Here is a 24,424-nt window from a genome sequence, read left to right as displayed (position 1 = left end):
CCACTGTAGTTTCAGTTCTCTCTCAGCCCTCTCTGCTACTTGGACTTTGCAGACCTGATTGCTGCTAAGCTGCTAAGCTAATTGAAAGCCTGTTTATGGAGTTAATAACAATGTTCTCATTCATTAGGTATGAAAGAGGAGGAAACTATGAAAAATTTTAAATTCTCTCCTTTTTCAACTTTCAAGTTGGGCAAAAAAACATAAATAATGCAACTTTATTGACACTTTTCTTTCTCCCTGTCTCTGAACTTGAATTTTGCACTCTGACATAGTAGGACAGATCTTTTGTCTGCAGGTGTAGTGGAGAAAGGGGAGAAATGTAGCATTGTGGAAGAGCCCTGAGGGATGAGAGCAGTAGGAGATATCATCTGTCCCTCAATCCCCAAAGGAAGGAATCCTCCACTCTTACTTGACATACAGGTGGTTGTGTTAATTGCAGAGATATGGGTTGGGATAGTTTTACTGTATAATATTACATACTACATGCCTATAGATCTATAAATAGGATAATGTTTACTTTAAAAAGTGCATGGCTACAGTTTCCCTACAGTTTTTGCAAAGCTGGTAGCCTCAATCTGGTGATGGATTTTGATTTATTTTACTAAGACAACCATGAACATTATATCAGAGGTAATATGTTGTGAAAGGGTTCATTACAGTAAATATAAGAGCAAATTCAAGGAGGAAGGAAAGAAACCACTATTCCTGCCTGCTGGTTTGTGGGGTTTTTTTTGCTATTTTACTTTAGTATAAAAGACAGGCAATCATTTACATGAATCTCTCCATTATAGACCAAAATAACAGTGCAGTTTTCATTAACAAAAAGACTACCTTTTCTTCTTCGTTTGTGTTGTCAAGATACTTTAGCTGAAACATACAGTGATTTCCAACACTTACCCTAGTTGTCACACTGAGACTGAAATAATGGCTGACATTAGGAAGATTATTTTTCAGCAATAAAATTACCTTTCACAACATATTTCTATCTAAGTGGAAATGATGGAAAATCATAGATTCTATTTTCAAGTTGAGAGAGAGAAAGATGAAAATGAAATCAACAGGATTTCCTACCAGAGAATGTAGAGAATGCAAGCAAGCCAAAGATGCTGCCCCAAATCCAGTGGGAGCATGTTCCCAGGCCTGTTTTTATTAAGTGAGCCAGTTGATTGAGACAAGTGGAATTGTGTGAAATGTTTTCTGTGCACAGTGTAAAATGTGGAGGTTAATTAACTGGGATCCCAATCCTGCTGCCTCTGCTGTCAGCAACACAACTCATGTGGATATCATTAAGAGCTGAGACTGAGCTTTTACTTAGGTTTTGTTAAGGACTTTGTGAACTTTTTTGATGACTCTCTAGCCAGATTTGACAGAAATGGGGTCAGTTTAAGGTTTTCTGTTGAAACTGTGATGTTCCCAGAAATGTATGATTTCAGTCATAGTGCTGGTGCAACTTGGCTTCACTGTGCGTGGAGTTGAATTTGAATGGAGTGCAGGGCATCTGAAACTATGTGAATCAAAAGAAAAAATGTGCATGTGATCCCTGCTGAAGTGTAACTGCCAAATTAAGTCTGCCTGTAAAAATGAGCTTCTAAGAAAAAATGAAAGGAGTGTAGGCTGGTTTTATAAATACAATTGCATCTTGTGTCATCAGGCAGGCAGCCAGCAAAACAGTGGATTGTGAGTTGGGCTATAAGTTGCAACTGTAAAGGTAAATAAGTAAAAGGAACGGATTGGTGACTTTCCATTTGCCTCTCAGTGAGGGTAGAATTGGACCTTCAGGGAGCACTCAAAGAGACTAAGGCAAAAACATGGTGACTTTGCACTCTGCACAAAATATACCTGCCAGTAAACCCAGTCAAATAATGCTTTCTCAAAATGTTGCCCCTCTGATTTTAGCCCTCCAAAGATCTATTTTTAGACCTGCCTTTTCTGCCAGCGTTGCTCCTGAGCCATTGTTCCCCTGGGTCGGGGCTGGTGAAGCAGCTGGCAGCAAATTGTGGCTAGGTTGGAAATGCACAAAAACGTGCTCAGCTAAAAAGAGATTTTAGCTCTCATAGCGTTAACTGCCCCTTCCCTGCGCTCCTCTCCCCCAATTTTAGCTCTCATAGTGTTAACTGCCCCTTCCCTGCTCTCCTCTCCCTTTATTTTAGCTCTCATAGTGTTAACTGCCCCTTCCCTGCACCCCTCTCCCCCGATTTTAGCTCTCATAGTGTTAACTGCCCCTTCCCTGCACCCCTCTCCCCCGATTTTAGCTCTCATAGTGTTAACTGCCCCTTCCCTGCTCTCCTCTCCCCCGATTTTAGCTCTCATAGTGTTAACTGCCCCTTCCCTGCTCTCCTCTCCCCCGATTTTAGCTCTCATAGTGTTAACTGCCCCTTCCCTGCACTCCTCTCCCCTTATTTTAGCTCTCATAGTGTTAACTGCCCCTTCCCTGCTCTCCTCTCCCCTTATTTTAGCTCTCATAGTGTTAACTGCCCCTTCCCTGCACTCCTCTCCCCCTATTTTAGCTCTCATAGTGTTAACTGCCCCTTCCCTGCACTCGTCTCCCCCCGCGCCACCCCCGCCTGCCACAAGCGCGACCCAGATCACATTAGAGTCCCAGAGCACAGGGAACGGGTCTCATCTATCCGTCACCAAGGAGGCAGACAGGACGGGGAAACAACAAGTCATTTGTACCTGATGAGGAGGACACTCCTGGGAAACAAACAGATGAGCCACCACATGAATCTGAGCTATTCTCTGAGGTAAACAGAACTGCATGAGAAACACACGAATTATCAGGGGCATCATGCTTAACTCCCTCGCTTCAAACTGCTGGACAGGCTGTGGGCCTGAAACTCTAGATTGTCCCAATATCTGATTGTGAGAAAGTTAACCCCCTAAAAGCATCAGGGGAGGGGGAGGGAATCCCAGACCCCAGGTTTGTGGAGCAGCATTGTTCACCTTCGCTCATGTTTAGTTGTCCATGCCACCCCACAGTGTCCTGGGACACCAGCCCTGTGCCAGTCACAGAGGACACAGGCAGCAGGTCTTGCAGCATGCTTTGTGCAGGGTACAGATTGTCCCTTTGGGGCCATTTCTGGTCAGATTTATTTCAGGCTTGAGCCAACTTGTGCTGCTGTAACACTCTAATGTAGGTTGTATCAAATAGTGGGGTCCCTTGCTACAAGCAAAACATTTGTAGTAGGGCGCTGTTGCTAGGATTGGTGACAGCAATGACACCACCAGTGGCTGAGAGGGAATGGTCGTGTGTTCGTGGCACATCTTGCTCTGCCTGCTCCAGTAGGCTTGAGGGCCTTCCTTCAGCTCACATTTTGTAAATGTGCTCTCATTCTGGTTGAAGAGAATCATATTAACTGATTTTGTAGCAGGCCTAAGCTTTCTAGCAAGGTATGTGGGACAATTTCCACGAAGGGAATTTATGTCATGGTTGCAGTCTGCTGCTGTCTTTGACATACCATTGCACTGGGCAGCTAAAGGCTGTGCAAATCTTCATGGCATGGCCACAGGGATAATATAGTCATTTATCCCTATTTTATGACAAGAAATTGAAGTGGAGAGAGATTTAGTAAGTGATTTGTATGAAGTCATACAAGGATCCTCTGCTGAAGTGAGGAATTAAACCAGAGTTTTGAATCCTAGTCCAGCCCTTTTAATCACAAGGTCAGTCTTCCATTCTGCTAGGAAGCAAAACAAGAGGTTTAATTTGGTGCTTAATATTTAAAAAGAGTTGGCTGTGAATCTCAGTCCAAGAGGCACATAAGTATAGTGGTTAAAACAAATTGGAGAAAGAAAAGATATCCTGCTGGAGCTGAGTTCAGAAGTCTGGCAAGAAGAGGGGTCTTGTGATTAAGCATGACTTGAATGTAGGTCACTTTGGAGAGCCAGGTGATTTCTGAATGCAACACTTAGCAAAATTCTTTCTGCTCTTGGTGGATTTTTGGTAGTGTAACTCAGAGGAGATCAAGGTTCTAATTTTGACATTCTTCTTGACAAGTATTGTTCTACTTCTTTTCTTTCGCTCTTTTCCCCTTTTCCTTGTTCTTCCATTGTGAAAGTGATTATACTCTGTTGTGAAGTGATTAGTGATAACAAGTGATGCTCTTTGAGTAATATGTTAGGAATACCTTTTCACATTCATGAGTTATAATATGGGAGGGTTATAGTTATGTTTGTATTGTACCTTAACAGTTTCACTTATGAAGTGCCAGTGAATGCTCTATAGTATATCTAAATTTTCTCTGAATATTGGTACAATGCAGAAACATATAGTATCATTTAGAAATATAAAAACATATGTTAAAGAATTAAAAATTGCTGATTCAAGAACTAGAAAACTCATTGTAGACAGATTGGTGATTTTGCACCTATCAATGACATCTCTGAGAATATGAACTGAATAAGGACGGTTTACCTGGGCAGGTAGAGAGCCCTATACAGCCAGTTCCCTCTTGGAATCTGCAGATGTGATTCCACTGCTTTCATCAAAGTTGATTCATGAAGGCCAGGGAAAAATTTAACTTTTACTAAGCTATGAAGTTTTGTATTTATGAGTTAGTATTCTCTGTGAAGTATGTTGAGCTTCTCTTTTTTTACATGCTGTGTTACTGAGTCATTCATACCTATCTCCCTGATATATGATCACATCTTATAATTAATTTTATGAAAGCATTTTCCATTAATTCTTTCCTTATTCTGAGTAGTAAACCCTTGAATATAACCCCATGAATATAATATTTTTATCATCAATTTAACTTTACTCCAGGCCAGTAGATTACATTTTGTGTACAGGGCAGCAACTGTAAATTAGCCAGTATTCATAGTGGAAGTATTAGATTTTTGGTAATCAGAAACACATATTGGTTTGTTATCAGATTAGGAGGTAATTGAATGAAAGAGGATTATTTATATGTGCTTTATTTCTAGATTTTAGAAAATGGGTCTAGAAGATGGAAGAGCAGTTTCTCTGATTGCCATTTGAGGATGTTATCACAACTGTAGGGAATAAGGAATAAGTCAAAATGATAGTAGAATAGTTATTTTAGACAGAAGACTTAACTCCTTACAAAAAAACCCCAATTGTCTAAATTCTCCATCCTTGCATCATAAAGAAAAAATGCTCCAGGACTGGCTTCTGTTAATCCTATGCTTATATGTTTTTAAACCTGTTTCTGCTTGTATTTTCTGGGTATTCAGTGTACCTCCTTGTCGTGCTGTTCTGCTCCTGGTGCACTTAATGGTGTGATTCCCATGGATTTTTCTGTACAAACAATGTTTTACTAAACATGTTCTCAACAAATTGGAGGTGTGTTTCTAGCAGGATGGAGCATTAGTCAGTATGCACATGATGGAAGCTCCTCACAATAGGAGAAAAGGCCAGTTTGTTTAGTTCTCTTTCAGAGTTGTGCACCCCTCTAATGCCACCTTTCCTGTCTGAGTCAGGGTATTGTCTCTCTTGCCTGTAAACCATAGGGTCAAGTTGAGGTAAATCTCTGATGGGATGTGAAAGAGGGAAGTTCAGCTATCTGATGGGAACTTCTGTGTACAGTATCATTTAGAGGTCATGTTTTTCACCCCATCAGATTTTCATAGGTTGCTTCATTAAAAATTGAGCTTCAACCACACAACAAAACAGAGTGACAGGCTGCTTGAAACTTCTATCAATAATGTATCAGCTCATCTATTCTGATTTCTTCCAAATACTGCCTTTGTTATTTTTAGCACAAAAGAGAATGCATCTAAATACCAAGCTCTGTAAAGGGGCAGGAGACTTCACTCATTGCCACGCTTTGCTAAACAGTGTCAAACACGAAGCAACCTTTTGCTTACATAGAGCTTTTCAGTTAAAGGGGGAAGGTTTCCATTCCATGAATGCTTGTTTTTGTGCTGGCCAAGATGAGCAATTTTTCAAAGCCCTCATTAAGCAACAAGAGACATAGCTGTATTCAAGGATCCCTCCAAAGCACCAGTCATGTCAGAAACACGACCAACTCATTCTTGGTGTGGGCTTATGCACAAAGCTCTGAGTAGTGGTCATGCTCACTGTGCTTGAGAAATTGCCAGGGGTGTTGTTTAGAAGGCACAGTAATCCCCTGGGCTCCTTCAACTACATGTAGGAATGCTTCCCTGCTTTACCATTCCATTTCAGCCAGGGTAGAAGCAGGCCTGGCACATTTCTTTTTTTGCTGTTTTTAGGGTCATTCTCTCTGCAGAGAAAGCAAAGGCTGTAAGGCCTGCCTTGTACAGGTTGTTTTAGTGTGTGCTATTTATTGAGTGTGACTGTGCAAGGGCAGATGGAGGTCCAGGAGAATCCAGAGGAGAGCGATCCAATAATTAGAGCCAAGAGCTTCTGTCTCCAAGGTGTAGTGCTGCCTGTAATGTGGATTTTTCACTTGGCTTTGTGTCTGTAATGTGGAATAACAGTATTTCCTCCCTTCCACATCCTGGTCCCCACAATCTCACGACTTGAATGGAAACAGGCAGAGGAAAAAGCACTCTTTTCTTATGGATTTCCTCTGACACATCCCTGCTGCAGTGCATGTCAGTGAACCTGTGCATTACACAGAGGTGTCTCTGTTCTAGTCTGCATCACTCAAGATTTGTTTCTCTCTGAGAAGGTTTTCTTCAGTGCTGGCTGGTGTAAGGAGATGTAAATTTCTTTCTTTGCAAACTATACAAGGTCCTTTGAATTTCTTCTACCCAATATTTATTTCTGCAGCTCAAGAGCTCTTCATCTTAATTTGCAGAAAAATTTGGGACAGACTTAGGAAGGAGAAAATTCTTACCTGTAGGAAAATAAAGCAACCTCCAGTAAAACCTGAGGGTCAAAGCAGAAATATCTTATAAACTATATAGCAAGTAGCAATATGAACTGTAAAGCAGTAATTTTTATTTTTAGAATTAATAGTTCTAGCAACCCATTTCTAAAAATACCCATCCTAGGGGAGGTATTTATACCTCAGCTTTAGGCACCTCTCTCAGCTGGCTTAGTCACTTTATATCTCCTTTACAGTCAGAGCAGAGAAGTTTCTGGCTGACCCTATGCAGCAGGACATCAGTGCCTTGCTTTATTCTGCAGAGAAGCCTGTGATTTTAAAGGGATAACTGAGATTATCTGACTGAATTATGGACTTCAAGTTAGGTGATGTGACTCCACCACTAATGTCTCTGCAGGTTCATTGAGTAACTCAAGGTGCTAGAATTTCATAGCTATTTGCAAATACTCTAATAATGACACAGAGAGCAAACAGGCAGGAAAAGCTTTATTGCTGTTGTCTGTGATGTGCATGACCTCAATTATTTTCCTTTATATATAAGGTCAGCTCTTTCTACAAGGAGAATGTGAACTACAAACACAGCTGATAAATCTCTATGATGTTATGTCTTCTTCGGCATTGATTTCTGCATGACTGGTATTAGTTGCATGTACATTTTGAGGAAAAAATGCCATTTTGCTGAGTTGTTCAGAAATTAAGATAGTGAGTAAGCTCAGTAGTGGCACCAGTGCAACTTTGCACCTGTGGACAGACCATGTCCATGTACTGTGTGATGGGACTATGACAAGAGATGTTGGACCATGGAATTTGTTAATTTGCTGGTAGTTCTCACATGTATCTCATCTCACCACTGACAAATAAGGAATGTATTTTTGCAGATGTTTTTTAAGATGTTCTTCAAATAATATTCTTCTGGGAGATGTCTGTGAGGTGGTCTATTGCACCATTAAAAGCTTAGGTATTTGAGTACAAGCTTTGAAAGTGAAATTATCTCTAGGGCTACATTTATGTCATACTCTTAGTCTAAGGGTATCAGAGAAACAAGGAGTTTAGGGATGGATAACACCTTTGATCAGACCAAGTAAAATAGTTGGGAAAAGGGGAGGTGATTCCAGGTGCACAGGACATGTACACAGTCAAAATGACTTTCTGAAGTCCCTATCCAGCCTTAAATATGCTATCAGTAGAATAACAATATCAGTGATGACAAATGACAGTATCTGAATTTCTGAAGAGTTGAACAAACTGAAAGGAAGGTGACAGTGAGTTCCTTAGCACTGTGTATCTCTGTTCATGTCATACATGAAAAGAGCAAAGAAAATAATATGAACTGATCTACAAAAGAGCAAAGAAAATAATATGAACTGATCTCATAAATTTTAGGTGTTTCATTACAGGATCAAGTTAGATACTTGGGTTTAATATGTTATGGCAATTCTAGTAAAGTGTGGGGACATTGTTTGAACTGTCACGTGCAATTTAAACAGCAATAAATTGCATCTTGATGTTCTGAAGAATTTAAGGAGTAAACTACAACCTTGTGAGCAGAGTGAGACAGAAAGAAGTGTGAACATACAGGGCTCATGTAAACTGTGTGATCATAAGGAGCTTCTTCTTGCTATTTTAGAGAAATATTTACTTATTTTTCCCAGAGCAGAGGAAGCAATTTCAACATTCACTAGAGAAAAATATTGTGCACTTGCACTTGATCTTCAAAACACGTCATCTAACAAGTTCACTCTTCTTAGACAATAAATGCTTCTTCCCTTCAGAGATGGATGAACAATGTAATTTGCAAATCTCTCCCCACAAAGACAATATCAAACGCATTGTTTATCTGTATTGAGCCTGACAACTTCACAAATGAGCTTCAAAACCCATTCAGTAGCACTGTGAATACACATCCTGCAGACATATCAACAGTTTGTTGCAGTTTGTACTTAACAAAACAAATGCTTACCAGCACATTAATCAATCTAATCACAGAGAGAAATCATTCACTAGAGAAGTTCTGTAACTTCATTTGGCTGCCTTGTGTCTGCCTGGTGGATGCCTTTATCAGAGCTTCACAGGCTACCCATGCAATATTTGAGTTGGTTAATCAATGTGTAAATTTGATATGATTGGTTCCTCAAGGAGGAGGTAACAGAGGAACCCTGCAGCTTTAATCTTCTGGAATGCTGATTTTTAGCCTCCCTTCAGTGAAAGGTTGCAGACCTGAGGAGAGACGAGTCCTCTGATATTTGTAGAGGTTTGCTTCCCCCTCTCATTTGACAAGAAGTGTCCTTCACACATCAGCTTTGGGGCACACAGGGAAGGCAGTGAGCAGTTTGTGGTGTTTGCTCCGAGGGCTCAGTAAGGCCATGGTGTATCTGCCTCTGGAGCTGCAGGCTCAGACAGGCCTGACGTGTAGCACCTACGTCTGACATCCCAACACGCGTCCTTTCGTCAGCACAGGAGAGGTTCACTCCCCCTTTTGGATCATTATCTGCTTAGTAATGACTCACTGCAACACTGCCAGCCAGGATATGAGGCTGCCCAGATCTTCACAGGGAGCTCAGTGTGATCTCAAAGATGAACCGTTGGTGATGTTCAAAAAGTTCAGTTAACTTTTTAAAAAATAATTTTGCTCTTCCCTGTGTGGAAAGTCAGCTGTGCTTCAATTCATGTGAAGTGCTATTCTCCTTTAGTTCTAGTGCCTGGGGGTCTTTTTTGAAGTAGTGGGGTCTGAGCTCACCAGCTCATGTCTCCAAAATCCTGGGTAGTCTCAGTGTGCAGTACAGTGAGAGCTGTGAAGTGCTGGGAGGCTGTGGGTCTGTTACAGCCTGTCTAACACCTTTGCCACAGCAAGCAAAGGAGAGGGGGCTGTTCTCTGAAAAAGAGATGAGGATGAAATCTTTAAAGTCAGTCCTTGAAGGTCAGTGACACCCAGTTAGGCCACAGCTGCTTTCCTCCCCAAGAATCTGGATGGCTATGTGGCTGAATACTGCACTAGAACAGCCAAAAATCTCATTATTTTCTATATTTCTGCACTTGTGTTAAAAATATGCAGCATAACAGTCAAACACAAACAGTAGTGAAGAAAGTGTGCTGCAAAATCAGTGGTCTGTGAAGTCAGTGGCCCATTTTCCCTTCCCCTTAAACATCCCTTCTTTCCATCAGAGCAATCAACACTTGGAAATTGCATCAGTTTACTTCAAATCAGTTCAGGTAAATTAAAACAGCTTTTGTGGATACACAGTCTAACACCAGTGTAATGTTAGCTACATGACTTCTGCCAGTTTTCTGGTGGGATGGGGATGTACTATACTAATTTTGCTAGAATTAGTGTAGATCCAAGTGTTGTCCCCAGAAGCTGCTTTTAAACAAATTTGACACAACAAAAAGATTTGCACTGAGTGATCATGGAATTTCTGATCTGTTTATAAAAGAAACTTTGCTACCTCTAAGGAAAGAAATTGAATTTTACAAGGCAGTATGAAATTGGTAATGTTTTGAGTATGTGCTTGCACTAGGACTTTTGGGAGATTGCTGTGCTCCTAGTAGTCAAAATGGACTTTCAGAAATTGTTTGAGAATGTCATCAGCTCAGATGTGTTTTGCAGATTTTGGTGGAAGGAAGCACACATCTGTACAAGCAGCCATGGATACAGAGGAACATCTGTGCTCCAGGACCTGTAAACATCCCTCTGACCACATGCACGGGATTGTGGTGTTGTACAGGCACGACTCAGTAATAGCCTCAGCCATCACACAGGTGCATCATTTAGCACCAGCAGTAGATGCAAATGCAGACAGAATATTTCAGACATCATATCAGTTCCTGATCTAGCAAGACGGGCAGCAAATTAGATGGCTCTGGGCACATGGGAGCTCTGCTGACCTCTGAGAGCTTCACTTCTCCAGGACAGCGGGACTATTATGTGGCACATGTTTAGAGCCTGCCTGAATTAAGACCTAAGAAAAGTTGGGGTTTTTATCTGGGACATTCAAAAGGATGCTAGAAAAGATGAGAATTTTATCTCTAAATTGTCCTTCCCTTTCCCTGCTCCAGAGCATAATTTCATTTATTATTCTAATTTAATCATTTTAATTCAGGAAAAAAAATCGTAACCATTTCTCAAATATAGCAATAAGTATGAGTAATTATTTAATAACAAGGCAGAAGCTTAAGAAATGTGAAGAATATCTAAAGTGATGATAGCAGTGCTGTTCCTTCCTTTTGAAAATAGGAAAATCTTGCAATCAGAACCAGTGTTTTCACAGTTCCTAATTTTGGCTGAAAGCTGAAAATTTAATTGCAACCAGTAGTATTATTTGCTACAGTAAAAAACCTTAAGGAGTCTGATACACTATTTGTAAAATGGTAGTAATAAGTGTGTACTTTCAGTACTCTATTGGATTGATACAGTAATCTGTCAAGGTGACCCTTTAGAGAAAATAAAAAATCTGTCTTTTCAGATTGGGCATCACAAATGTATTGGAGATGTGGCAGTGGTGGGCCATAGGCAGCTGTCTTGGTGCTAGATGTGGACATGGTTACAGAGAGTGAGAATATTTCCCCAATAGAGAGAAACCTGCTATTGAGGTACTGCTGGTGCACTGTAGGGCTGTTGATGTGTCAGATGGAGCAAAGGTTTTTCTCTCATTAGCATAAATTTACCTGTTATGAACTGTGAGTCAATAAATACAGTAAATAACTGCAGAAGTTTTGACTACTACTACTCCCTAGCTACTACCACCAAGCAGACACTTGGATAAAGTGTTTATTCTGCAGTGGGTAACAGGCCAGCCTGATCAAAGTTTTGCCTGCTGTGTGGGGACTGCCTCCTGAATATATAAGGGAAGTCACTAAATAGTTGAACATTTAATCTATCTGCAAATGAAATTAACTGGACAAACCCAGAAGGGTTCAGTCTAAATAATTCTCCTGAATGGAGTGTAAAGCCTAGGGTGTTAGATTTTAGAAAAATGCATACCATAATTAGGGTGCAGAGAAGAAAATTTCTTTTCCATACCTGCTCACAAACATCATGAGAGTCAAGCGCATTAGTAAAACTGTACTGGACTAATTTGGAAGAACCTTTGTGCTGTCTTTGCAAATACACACAGTTGACCCCTGCACAGTCTGAGTCTACCAAGAAAAGTAACTCTTAACTATTAAAGTAGTTTCCATCCTTTCTTAAAATCTAGTTCCATGTCCATGGTGAAGTGGGGGTGGACAGAGCAGTGGTAAAATGGCCCTTTCCCATCACCTCACTGGAACTGAGGATTTACAGTTTCTGATAAAAGGAAATAGTGGGGTAATCCATGGTGGAAAAGTGGATCTGTAGGCAAATTTTATTTTTAAGATTCTGTCTTTGAGGAGAAACATTTGGGAATCCAGAGCAAGTCCAGAAAGGGGACTGTAATAGAAGTTTGATTTTGTCTCCCCTTTTGGGTTGCTGTCTGCTTTATCATCTACAGAATGTTAACATTCTTTAAAAATGGGCAGATGGACCTCATTCAAGTTCTGACAGTAACTCTTTGTTATTGGTACAAATAGCTGCAGAGGTATTTAATTACCATTAGTAGTCATCAGTTTGCTGTGAGCTGGTGACATTCAGAATAGTGAGCAGGGTGCATTCTTTGTGTCCAGTGAGTTCATAGAAAGTTAAACCTACTTTTGACAACAGCCTCAAGTTAGCTACCATTAACCCCTCTTCAGTTACTGGATGATGTGTTTGAACAGTATGAATGATTAATGAAGGTTAAATAGTCCAGTTTCTATCTTAAAACCTTTTGTTATTGGCAAAGGGCATGGCAACTGGCAAGGTGAGCAGAAATTCAAGTGTTTGGTTTTCACCAAATAGTTCTTAGCAAATTTAAATTATTATGAGATAGTATATTCAGCAGGAAATGAAGGACTGGGCCAAAGAATCCTTGCTAGTTTGGCAAAATTAAACCAATCATGCTTATGAAATTAAACTTCTCTACTTATATTTTTCTCAGCAAACACTGCAATCTATTGCAGTATGTAAAAATAACCAGTCTAGCAAAAGACCAGTATCTGGTTTTATTCTTTGTCCCTCTCTTAGATGACAGAAACAGAAGGAAAGAAAATTCTTGGTTGTTGCATTCACCTACTCAACCCTAATTCCTGCTCCAAATGTGGCTCTCTGCAGTTTTGCAGAGATGAGATTCACTTTTGACACCAGAAGATGTGCTGGTGAATCCATGATATAATAATTACCAGTTCTGCATTAGGAGACAATCCTGGAAGGCTCAGAAGTTACAGGGCAGAGGTGGGTCCAGAAATTCGGGTCTCCTTTGACTTCAGACCATCCAGGGTTGCCTTTATACCTGTGAATAAGTCAAAGACAGACTAAGATCAGTGGCTCTGGAGTGTTTGTGAAACAGTTTTGTGAAAACTGTCATGCATGTATGCCCTCCAGGTACCGTGGGTAACATCTGGACTTGCTTGAGTAATGCTTCTTGCTTTGTTTCCTGTTTTCCAAGGTAATCCTGTGCCTGTCCAAGGCAGAACACTAATTATTAGTTAGGAGAGGATTAGAAATGCAGAGCTGTGCCTGACGTGACTCCTCTACCCTGGCTGTAGCATTGCATGGAGGTCTAAGGCAGCTTTTCTGCCTGATGAAATGCCCAACCCTAAGGTATAAGCCTCAAACAGGACCTGAATTAGCTTTTGCTGAAGTGAGCCCTGACATGCAGTCACTCCACTTGACTTCTGGAGACTTCTGGAGACTTCTGCAGGCTGCTCTGTTTCATCTTGTAATTCTTGTTCTCGTTTCCTAAGGTATATCTGCGTGGGAGCAGACACCGTGAGTCAGCTCTGCCCTGAGTTAGACACCAAGGCTAACTAACAGTTTGAGAAGTCAGAGTGTTCAAATGCAAATTGGTATCTGAGTTTCATGATTTGTTTCCTAATTCAATGCCCCTTTATTTGTGGAAGAAATGCTTGCAAAAAAACTGACATGAAAAATGTGTTGAGAAATGTATACAGAAATTAATTTTGAAATGGAAAACAAAAGTATGACCCTCCAAGCTTGAAAAATATGTTGCTAGGACATTACAGCCCTTAACCATGGTGTTATGATTTACTCCTTCACCATGTGTTCATGAGGTACAGATAGGGGATGGAAGAATAGAGTGTATCATCCTTCTAAGCTCACTCAGGATGTTTTGGACAGAGTCCACCATGCAAGGAGGTACTTTCACCTCTGGATTTTCTCACCTGTCTGGGAAAGTTTTCAGAGCTACATGATGTGACCTGTATGTCCAGGTTTAATAGCCATCAAACCTTTTAAAGAGAAAATGATGGCAAAAGTCTGCCCAATAAATTGTTGGCTTACGTTTAGTTTCCCAGTCACAAGCTCAGTTAATTCAGCTGCAATGACATATGTAAGAAGAATAAATGATTAGCAAATATTCAGAAATAGGTATTTAGAGTTCTCTTAAGTGTCCATTCTGCCAAATTATGTCTGGCCTTTAGAAACTGGGTAAAACACCCATAAGTTTTTAAGGACTAAAATGTATCCCATTATATAAAGTAGGTAATGAGCTGCCAAAGGATTTATTTACACGAACAGTAATAATATTTTAAAGAATGATTAGGAGCACTGAATCACACTTTAGCAGCCATTTTTTGGTTAGTAGTAGAATTTTAATTAGCTTCATATTCATTACTCATCCAATACCTAGTCTCTAATTGTACCCTCAGTGTATTTTCATGTCACTGGAGCTCACTTTTCTTAACTATAATCATTGCAGGTTTTATGAAGCCTATCTATAGTACATGAATACCACAGTGCAAATGAATCACTCAGCCTTACTAAACTGGCATGAGCATTTGCCAGTAGATAAGTACATTTTGTACTTGCACTGGCATGACAGTTATGAGAGGTTGAACAAAAAACTGATTTATTTGACCATCAAGGAAAAGACTGGTACTTGAATATGTAAATTTTGTGAACTTAGTAGTTTGTTTCATTTTTTTTTAAGTATTTGTTTGGAAAAAAGCAGGTGTGCAGCTTTCTTTCAAAATTAAATTAAGAGAATCCCTTTTCTACTTTTTATCATTAAAAATACACATCTAATCAGCACAGAATAGTAATGTCCATGACAGTTGTACTTCTCTGTCCATGCAGTCACCCCAAAACTGTACATGCAAAAGTAAAAGACATGAAACTGTTTTGGTTTTCATTAAAATCTTACAAAAAGGTGTTTGTCACCTGTGCTTTTAGAGTGAACTTCACCAGCATCAACAAAGTTCACAGACTCTTAACCCCTTTGGAGTACAAATTCACAACCATGAGAATTGACCCTGCTACTGATGGGTTTCTGGTTTGTCTGTAAGTTTGTGTGACCTCCTCTATCCCTGTATTCTGAACTTCTCTGTTTGGATTGTAAATTTGTCCATCAGCACAATAGTGTGTTGATAAGAACAGTAAATAAAATTACTCCTGACAAACAGCAGTATCATAACCACAGAGTTCCATGAAACTGTCTGTTCTTCATAAACTTTTTCATCTTTTAATAATGTGGGTAGTTCATACACAAACATAAAATGATAAGTGAAAAATGAGTTGTCTTGTGACTATGCTGAAAGTGCTGACCTTGCCTTTATTCAATCAAATTCTCAATAAGAATGTAAGATTTGCCTAGAGCAGGCCTGAATTGGGATAAAGGATGGCAGCTGTCAGTGATTTTTGCCTGTAAAGTAATGTCACTTGATGCTTCTGTCATACAGAAATGATAATAAGAAAGTCATTAGTGTTTGCAGTATTAATCTTATTGGAGCAGGAATTCTTTCAGAGATCATGATTTTTCTCTAATTTCTCAATTGGCCATTAAAGAATTGTGAAGTGGTACTGTATGTCATTCTCCCACTCAAAAAATGTCAGTCATATAGAAAGATTAAAATAAGTTCTGCTTAAATGCCTCCCAAAGACAGAAGCAGATGGAAGAGTGATTTGGTCTGAATTTTTTTTTTTTTGTGCTGGTATGCCACCTGCAAAAATGAAGTAGAAAGTAATATCAGATAGCAAGCTGTTCTCCAGTGCTTCTAACCAAGCTGCCTTGAAATTATTAAAAAAATTCCAAAGGGAGTTGGTTTAGCTATGAAGTTACCAAACTGAGTTTCAGGAGTTTGTAATAAATACACACCTGACTAAGAAAAGTATGTGATTGTTTTACTGTTGGCTAAAAACTCCTTCAAATGTTTAAGACTTTGTTGACTTTCCATCAAAGATGTCACTTATATTAAATTATATAAATGAAGAGGTGGTTACAATTCCCAAATGTGTTGAGGCAAATTTTAGTTTAAACCCAAATCTGTCTCTGTGTGCTAAGGTGTCATCCCAGAAGTCATGACTCCATCACAATGCCAAAGGGCTCTAACCCACCGATGAGAACAGAGAATCCATCAGTTCTCTCCTCTTTGATTTCCCCTGGAAGACCTGCCATTGATGATCTTCCCTCTTTTAGCATTACTGGATTAGAAACCTATCCCTGTTGAAATTTGTGGCGCAAACACCAGGAAGCAAGGTTGGGATGGTGCAAGGATGTGCGGAAATGTGAATGGCAAGGTTGCTATGATGGAATTGTAAATGCTGCTAATAGTGTTGGATAGACTCGGATCCAGATGCTTCCACCAGGACTTCCACTTGCTTGGGATCACTGTGCTGATCACTGCTGCTCTCACCTCTCTGTGAATGTGTCTGCCTGATCTTTTGTATAAATGCAACATCAAGATATATTTCTGGAAAAAATATACCTCATCTCATAGTAAGCAAATGACAGTCAATCATTCTTGCAATGTTCCCAGATAATTAGCCACTCGGCCTGTCTAATTACTTCCATGAAACATGAGTTGTCTTTCTTAAATTTCTGAAATATGGTCTGGGAAGTCTCAAGTAACACAGTGGTTAGCCACTGGCTGATCAACAGTGATGATTAATAAAGTTTATTAGTGGTAGTTGAATGAGGGATGGTAAAATATGGATATGCTCCTTACTTTCAAATGATTTATTAATTATTTTATATTAACTTTTTCCACTGTAGTGATTAGCTTGTTTTAATAATATATCAATGTAATCATGTATACATGATAAAAATACACTGGTTCACCTTGCATGGGAGTAGGAATTCAAAACAAGAACAAGTCTCTAGCAGAAGACACTAAATAGGGCTCAGAGAATTTTCCAACCGCACATTCTTTTAACTTTTGGTTTCATGACTGAAACAACTTTTCCTGGTACCATGAGTTTCTTTTTAAGAAAAGTGTCCAAGACATACATTTTGGAGTGTTTTCTCTATTTGTTTTATCCAATTCTTAGCTGTGCCTTTCTCTTCCTTTTAACCCATTTGCCCTTTGTCATGTAGAACCTAATGATAATCGGAATTTCCACTCTCTGGGAAATTTCAAATTGCATCAAAAAGTTCACATTTCAAAACAATCAATACCTGTTCTAATCTGAGAAGACTACATTGGGATGATAATCTTTACAACAGTTAAAATGACAGAAAAGTCCATTATGAGGTCTGTGGAAGAGCCCATGCAAGCCACTCCTGCAGCTCTCTGTGTGTAAGACCTGGATGGAGTGAGTTGTCAGAACCCAATGCCAGGGTGCTCTGCAGTGCTGTGCCAGTTTGGTTGGTTGTCTGCAGCTCCCAAGGTGTGGCACAGCAAATCCTCTTTGCCTTTTAATGAAATTGTTCTGATTCCTTTGTTGAGACCTTAGAATAGGAGGTGCCTTCCTTCCCTGGCTTTTGCTCTCCCATATCAGCTGTAGAGTCAGCCTGGTCTGAGTTTGGGCTTTGTTTTCCCTCTGAAGATTTCCATGTCTGAACACAGGCTTAGGGCTCTGTGCTCACCAGGAGCCTGCTCCGCCTTTGGAACTTCTACAGAGACACAGATCAATGATCATTTTGGGGAAATGATGACATATGGCCAGTTTTGTCGTGTTGTTCTGTTGGTTTTTATATTTAGGTGCTGATCTGGGAATGAGAAATGTTTCAGCCACAAGTTTGGCTGCAGGGCCAACAGTGGTATCTCAAGAGAAATTAAGGGATAATGCAGCTCTGTCATCAGCTGATAGAGAGCTTGCAAAAGGCTGTGTCCCTTCACAGCTTTCAAATGCACAGCTCTATTGAAAATCATGGAAAATCAGTGGAAAATTACAAGCAGTTATCCATTACTCTACAAATACTCTTTACATACTTGAACTGCATTGAATGTCAGTTCCAAGACACCATCCTCTTGCTGTTGCTTAAATTCTGGTAATTCATTGTCAGCCTCTAGTGCAGGATAAATCTTTCTCTGAGGATATTCTCAATTTTTTTCTTGAAAATCAGGGCAGAATCCGGGCACCAGTGGTATTTTTTTTTTATTTATTTCAGTGCAACAAACATTTTGGCTCTTTTTTCTTGCTGTTATAGCTAGCAAGGTTTGCATGAAAAGAACAAAAAGCTATAGAAGAAATGGCAGATCTCTGCAACCTTTATTCTCTTGATTCCCTGGAGAATCACTTCTGGGTAAGGGCAAACACTTGCAAGAATTGTTCTTTTTTTGTGAGCAAACTGGCTCACCATCTCTGAAATCAAGGAAATGGATTAGTCAAAACAGTTAGTGTTTGTATACAATGAATATGTTTAAATCCAGCGTGGAATTCAGCTCCAGCTGTGCACTGGGATCAGGCCAAAAATACACCTTTCCCAAGGTGGCTCCCAGAATGAACCAGGGCTGGATTGTGTGCAGGTGTAATGTAGGTAGCTGGCTACATTAGAGGGAAATTGAAGACAACAGTAAACATATTTCATATGAAGTAATTGTTATTCACAAATGAAAATTACTCCTATTATAATTGCTAACAGTTATAAGTCAGATTTTCTTTCTGTCTTGTGCGGCAAGAGGTTTACAGGTAACTGCATAATTCTGTGTTTTTTAAATAAAGTAAGACAGCTTTTTGCATATGGATGCAATGCAAAGTTATTAGGCTTTAGTATGGACCTGTTCTTTCCAAATCTAGGAGGTTTGATAGACCCAGACAGTCCTTATTTTTAATCTATTAAAGTAGTGTAACATAAAAATGCAAATTTTATGTGCCATTTATGTCTGTGTATGCCCAAGGTGTTCACACATCTGTCTCTGTGACTGACATTGCTTTGTTTGAACTTTGAATGCAGTGACATGACAATGAAATACAAAAGGACAACCTGCAGTGATCTTTGGAGAGAGATCATCACCATCTCAGCCACGAAATTCTCTTTAACCATAAATTAATTTTGGATATAATGGAAGGGACTGGAGAGTGATATCTCTCCAGCATCTCTTTAACCCATCACCCTTCACTCCCATCCCAGCTCAGAGCTGTATGTAAGCAGAAATGTGGCATTGGGTTTAATCCTTTGGCAGAGGCAGGTCAGGCACTCTCACTAAGCATTAAAGCACTCAGCATTAGTGCTCAGTACCAGGAAATTCCCCAATTCCAAGAGCCATGGGTAAGATGTTTACGTGTCCAAGCATATTTATACACTACTGGAAAATAGGCATTTTTACAGGAAGCATTTCAGATTGCACTTTGTATATTTCTTATTCATTTTTAGAATTTTAAACACAGAAGCTCTTTGATTTTGCACTGTAATGGCTCTGTGGGACTTGGTAACCCTGGGATGAAACAACACAAAATCATCTGGTATTAAGGAAAGTGTAAGAGAAAGCCTCATAAATATAACACACAGAATAGCAGTGATGCTCATCTGATACAACTGAAAGGGTGGACTGGTACTTTTAGCTGAGATATTCAAATACTACTTATTTTATAGCATGAAATCCCTTTGTGTAAACTGTGTAGCATTTGTGCAGAGTACAGACTGCAGAAAACATTGCTGGTTCTTGAAAAGTGGGATCCCTGCATGCTCAGGGGATAGCTGACTCAAGCAAGTGGGAAAGTGCTGGACAGGCTGCTATCACTGCCACTTCTGGTCTTCAAACTGCTGTGTTTGAACATTTCTCCTTCTGCACCCACCGTGCTGCTCCCTCCAACTGTCCACTCTCTCCCTTGGGAGGTTTGGGCTTCCCAACCCTCTGGACAGGTGAACTGCTCTTTATTCTTTCTTCTTCCACATTCCTGCTCCTGCAGTCAACTGCTCTGGCCATTCCCACCTCTCTTCACTCAGGGATTTATAGGCTCATTTCTCTGATTTATTTATTTTAAGAAGAACCCTAAGATAATCCTGAGCATATTGCTTAGGTAAAAATGATGATGCTTCTTATGGATTGTTATCCTTGGGGCTTGGTGCAAGGATATTGGGTGAGGAGTCATGACTGATAATGATCTCATTTCTGCTCCTGCCTCTTGCACTACTGAGGTTAATTCACTTCATTTATCCCCTGTTTTCATTTGCCAACAGAGGTAATTCTAGAGGTGCTTTTGTATTTAAAAGCTCTGATATGTATGGATGCAAATTACAAAAAAAACCCCAAAACAGTATTATTTTGTCTATGCAATCATGAACTTTACACTTCTAAAGAACCTTATGTCCAGAGACCAGACCTGAAAAAAAAAAAAGAAGAATGTTTTAATCTATAATTGAAATAGCGTAAATATTACCGCCACCCTTGAAATTAAGAAGAATAATTTGAAATGCTTCCTAGCACTAGGCAGGAATTGGGCAACTGCACAGATGCCTCTGGAAATCAAATCCAGGCAGAAGGGAAAATACTCCCTTGTTGTACAGAAAGGAACTGATGTTCATATGTTTGGGAATTTACACAGATCCTCATTCAGTAAGGCCCAGCGGCAGGAGCCACCTGCAGATACGGCTGGGGGCACACAAGAGGCCGGGTATATCCTCCACGTACCAGCTGGCCCTTGCAAGAACCAGTCTCCTCTTCACCCTCCTCTGAATGCCACAGGCTCGCTTTTTACTTTAATGATCTTTAAAAAAAAAATTGGTTTATTTAAAGGAGAAAAACTTCCTGCAAATAATTAACTGCCAAAAATGACCACTTGGGAGTTTTATACTGATTTATTCCTCTCTCCACCAAACACTTCTGTTCTGTATCTTCAACCTACTACATTATCACTTGTCTATTTTGCATATTGGGGTTATGGATTTGCCTTTTCAGCTGTCTTAGGCTATTTGCATATCTTGATTGTTGATAAAAATATGACAAATTGTTCTTGGCAATGGGAGGGGAAGGGTTTTAATGATAAATGGGCTTTGAAGTGCAAGCATGTATATTCTGCATTTCCTATGTACGCTGTCTACCAAAAAGCTCATTTCAGCCTGACAAAACATTTTTCTGGATTTAGCCTTAAATAAAATTTTAATGGCCATATAAAATGGCAGAGGTTCTTTTCCCTTTTCCTTTTTTTCCCCCTTTTTGGCAGTTTTCCTCACTACTTTTCTTTCTTTAAGAGCTTTCTTTGACAACAGGACAGTGCCCCAGATTTCCCAAATCTTAGAAAGCCTGGAAAAGGTTAATTGGAAAAGTCAGGGTTGCAGTTGGATAGTTAGTGCAGCTGTATTCTCTGTGCTGCTTGTTAACATTTTCTCAGTGCCTCCAGGCCCCACAACTCAGTGTCACTGCTGTCGCCAGTGCCCTGGCTGTGAGTCCACTCCCCAGCCTCGCTGGCTCCTCATTTCTGTACGCTTCACTTTGCTGAGCCACTCCGAGCTGGCGTCATCCATCCAGTCACAGCTCTCTAAGTTTGCCATGTGCACTGACCCCGTGCTGACCCTGAACCATGATACAAACTATGGGATTGTAATTAATCTCTAATTACCCACAATACCTCGCTGGGTATTCAGCCTGCTGTTCAGTTGTATTCCTAACCAATTCAGTCATCAGTGGAGCATTCAAATTCGGTGCAGCTCAGTGTTTAGAAACCAAGAGCTTCACTAATGTTGACTGGCTGGGCTACTTAGAGGGCTGTGTCCACCTTGCTCTGCTGCTGCAGGGCTCTCAGTGCAGGCAGGGCACAGCCAGGCCCCAGTTCCAGCTTGGCCAATTGAGGGTGCAATGCTGATGTTCATGTCCCACCATTCACAAGACAACTGAGAAGGCTGCGTGTGACTCCGGTCATTTATCTCTATTAGTTCTTTCTTTTGCAGCTGGTGTTATTTCCCCTGCCAGGGGACAGAAGGAGACTGTTACTGAGTCAGCATATCTTGCTAGAAGGCATCACTCTTCTTTTAATTTAAATTGTATTCCTACTTCTGGCTGGGTGATGGGATCCAGAAAGAGTAATTCACTGGAAAGATTCCCTGAGGATGCTGATTGGGATTAGGGAACCAATGCTAGGATTATGAGCTGGGTCCTGCTCTTGAGCTCCCAGCTAAATCCAACCCTTAAGAGGAGACATTTGGTTTGGGCTTGACTAAAGGAGTTGCTGTGGACTGTAAATTCAGTTTTGCTCTGGCAATCCCCCTGTGACAGGATCTTCTGCATACAGCATCTGCAAAGTCATCCTGCTGCAGGCCTCAAATGCTACATGGAGCACTCAAGAATCAAAGCACTGTGGAAGAAAAGAGAAAAAACTTTCCCTTCCTGATTACCACTACCTGTGCTGGCAAATTCTTTGCCCAAATGTAGCTGCCCTATTATCTTCTCATGTCTCAAATGATTTTCCTTCCCTCCCTTCCCATACTTTCACTTTTTTGACTTTCCACTGTGCTGAAGTACTCCTTACATCTTCTCATTCATCCTCCCATTCTTCCTCCACCCCAAAATGTCTTCAAAGTTTCATAGACCCTTTCTTGGCGATGGGAAGGAATATTTTAATAGGATATGGTTTGAGGAGAATGTTCTTATTTGTTAAAAAATTGAAAGTCCTAGTTCCAATGACATACTTGCCAAACCAGGCCAAGACCAAATGCAAATTTGTGTGGCTCCCAGTGCCAGCTACCAGCTCTGACATCCCAGGCGAAGCTGGAACTTCAGGACTGCTCTCACTCCCTCTTGTGCAATGGGTGTTTCTCACTTCCTGTACTCCTGACTGGGTGACAGACCTCTCCCTCAGCTCACAGGGGTGTACTGGGCTGCTCTGGGCACCACCAAAGAGAGCAGCCATCTGCTGCATTCACTGTGAAAACTAGAAAGACAAAATTGTTATGAAAATAAAAATCAAATTGCTTTTTAATGGGAAATTCCCAATTTTAAATGGAAAACTAGTAAATATATCAATCTCTGTTTTGAAGCTCTTAGGCTCATTCCTGGCACTATTTGCACTGGGAAGCTGTCTCAAAATCAAAGTGTCTTGAGAAGCCTTCTGACCTCCTTGATAAATGCAATACATATGCTTTCAAATATGGAATTTTAATTTTTCACCATGGGAAAACATAGCTGGCTTAAAAATCTTGACAGTTTTACTTATTTATGACTTGATACCAGCTCAGTCTTATCCTGGACTTCTCGGTCAGTAGTAGCTGAGTTTCTCTATGGGACAACTTTTCTGTAGCCAGTATCCAGCAGCCACTTCAAATCTGATGTAACACTTGCTGTGGTGACTGTTTTGCTCTTAAGTTGTCATGATATATTAAATGATCATGTTAAAACCTGCCTAACTTGTTCAAATATTATATATGGCAAACCTGTTCTCTACCAGCAATGACTTGTACTCCTTTGCTAGCTGTCAAATGGCAGATGTGCAAGTACCAGAGAAATCTTTGTACCAGACATGCTCCACACGTCTCATTTGACTTGGTGTTATCCTGGGGAGGGCTTATTCCTTAAGTATTTACCAGAGCATTTGGGATGAGCAAGATCTCTTTAGCAATCCCACAAAGCCTTCAGCTTGGTTGTGTGACAGACACTCCCGGGGTGCCATGCTGCCATCACATGCAATTATGGTAACTAGTCTAATTAACACTTATTTTTCCCATTGAACTAATATTCCCAATGTCTGAAACAAAGTGGGTAATTAAGACATTGCCTCCATCTGCCCAGTGCATCCATCAGCTTTCTGTTTTCCTATTCCCAGCATCCAGCTTTAAGGATCACCCTGCACCTGTTGGCACAGTTTGCCCCCACAATGTCTTCTCCTCCACTTTTAGACCTTTGCTTCCCACACCAGGTGCTGGCAGCATTCCCACCTGCAGGACATGGCAAATACTAATGAAAACAGCTTCAATTTTTTTCACTGAACATATTTTAGACTTCCTGTCTTTATTTACAACACTGTAAAATCTTAGAATTTTTCTTTAGAGGCTGCATGACAGTAATATTGTTGGATTTTTTTGCTTATGTTTACTTTGGTAATTAATGAAATTAAATTATTGCACCTGCAGTTGAGGTCCAAGGAACAATCAAGTCCTAACAATAATTACCCCTTTTTTAGTTACCTTCAGATTCTTTAACCTCAGTTTTGGAAAATAGATGAGATTTATTAAGGGGCAATGTGTATGTACATTAGATGTAAACCCTGGCTCCATTAGGGAACTTCTCTATTTCCAAGCCAAACCCTAAAAGAATGTGGATAGCACTATTAAATAATCCACCTATTTATAACATACAAATAAATGTTTCTTTCTTTCATAATTTAAATTGAAAACTGACTGTTTATGATACTGATGTGCTAGAGATTTCACGAGAAAGAATTAAGAAAACAACACACAGTATTTTTCAGCACCCAGTAATGCAGG

General features: G+C 40.1%; 1 long non-coding RNA gene across 8 annotated transcripts in view; it reads left to right on the top strand.

Moving 5' to 3' along the window:
* Window positions 1-2,464: 2,464 nt before the first annotated feature.
* Window positions 2,465-24,424, top strand: part of LOC129124146 (uncharacterized) — a 130,192-nt gene continuing 108,232 nt past the window's right edge. For all 8 annotated transcript variants that reach the window (XR_013183673.1, XR_013183668.1, XR_013183671.1 and 5 more), the window contains exon 1: window positions 2,465-2,744. This is a non-coding gene — a long non-coding RNA (uncharacterized LOC129124146). The remainder of the gene's footprint in view (window positions 2,745-24,424) is intronic.

The sequence above is a fragment of the Agelaius phoeniceus genome, chromosome 10 (genome assembly GCF_051311805.1).
Source record: "Agelaius phoeniceus isolate bAgePho1 chromosome 10, bAgePho1.hap1, whole genome shotgun sequence".
NCBI lineage: Eukaryota > Metazoa > Chordata > Aves > Passeriformes > Icteridae > Agelaius > Agelaius phoeniceus.
Note: the sequence above shows the minus strand (reverse complement) of the source record. Positions and strands in the feature narration are given on the sequence as shown.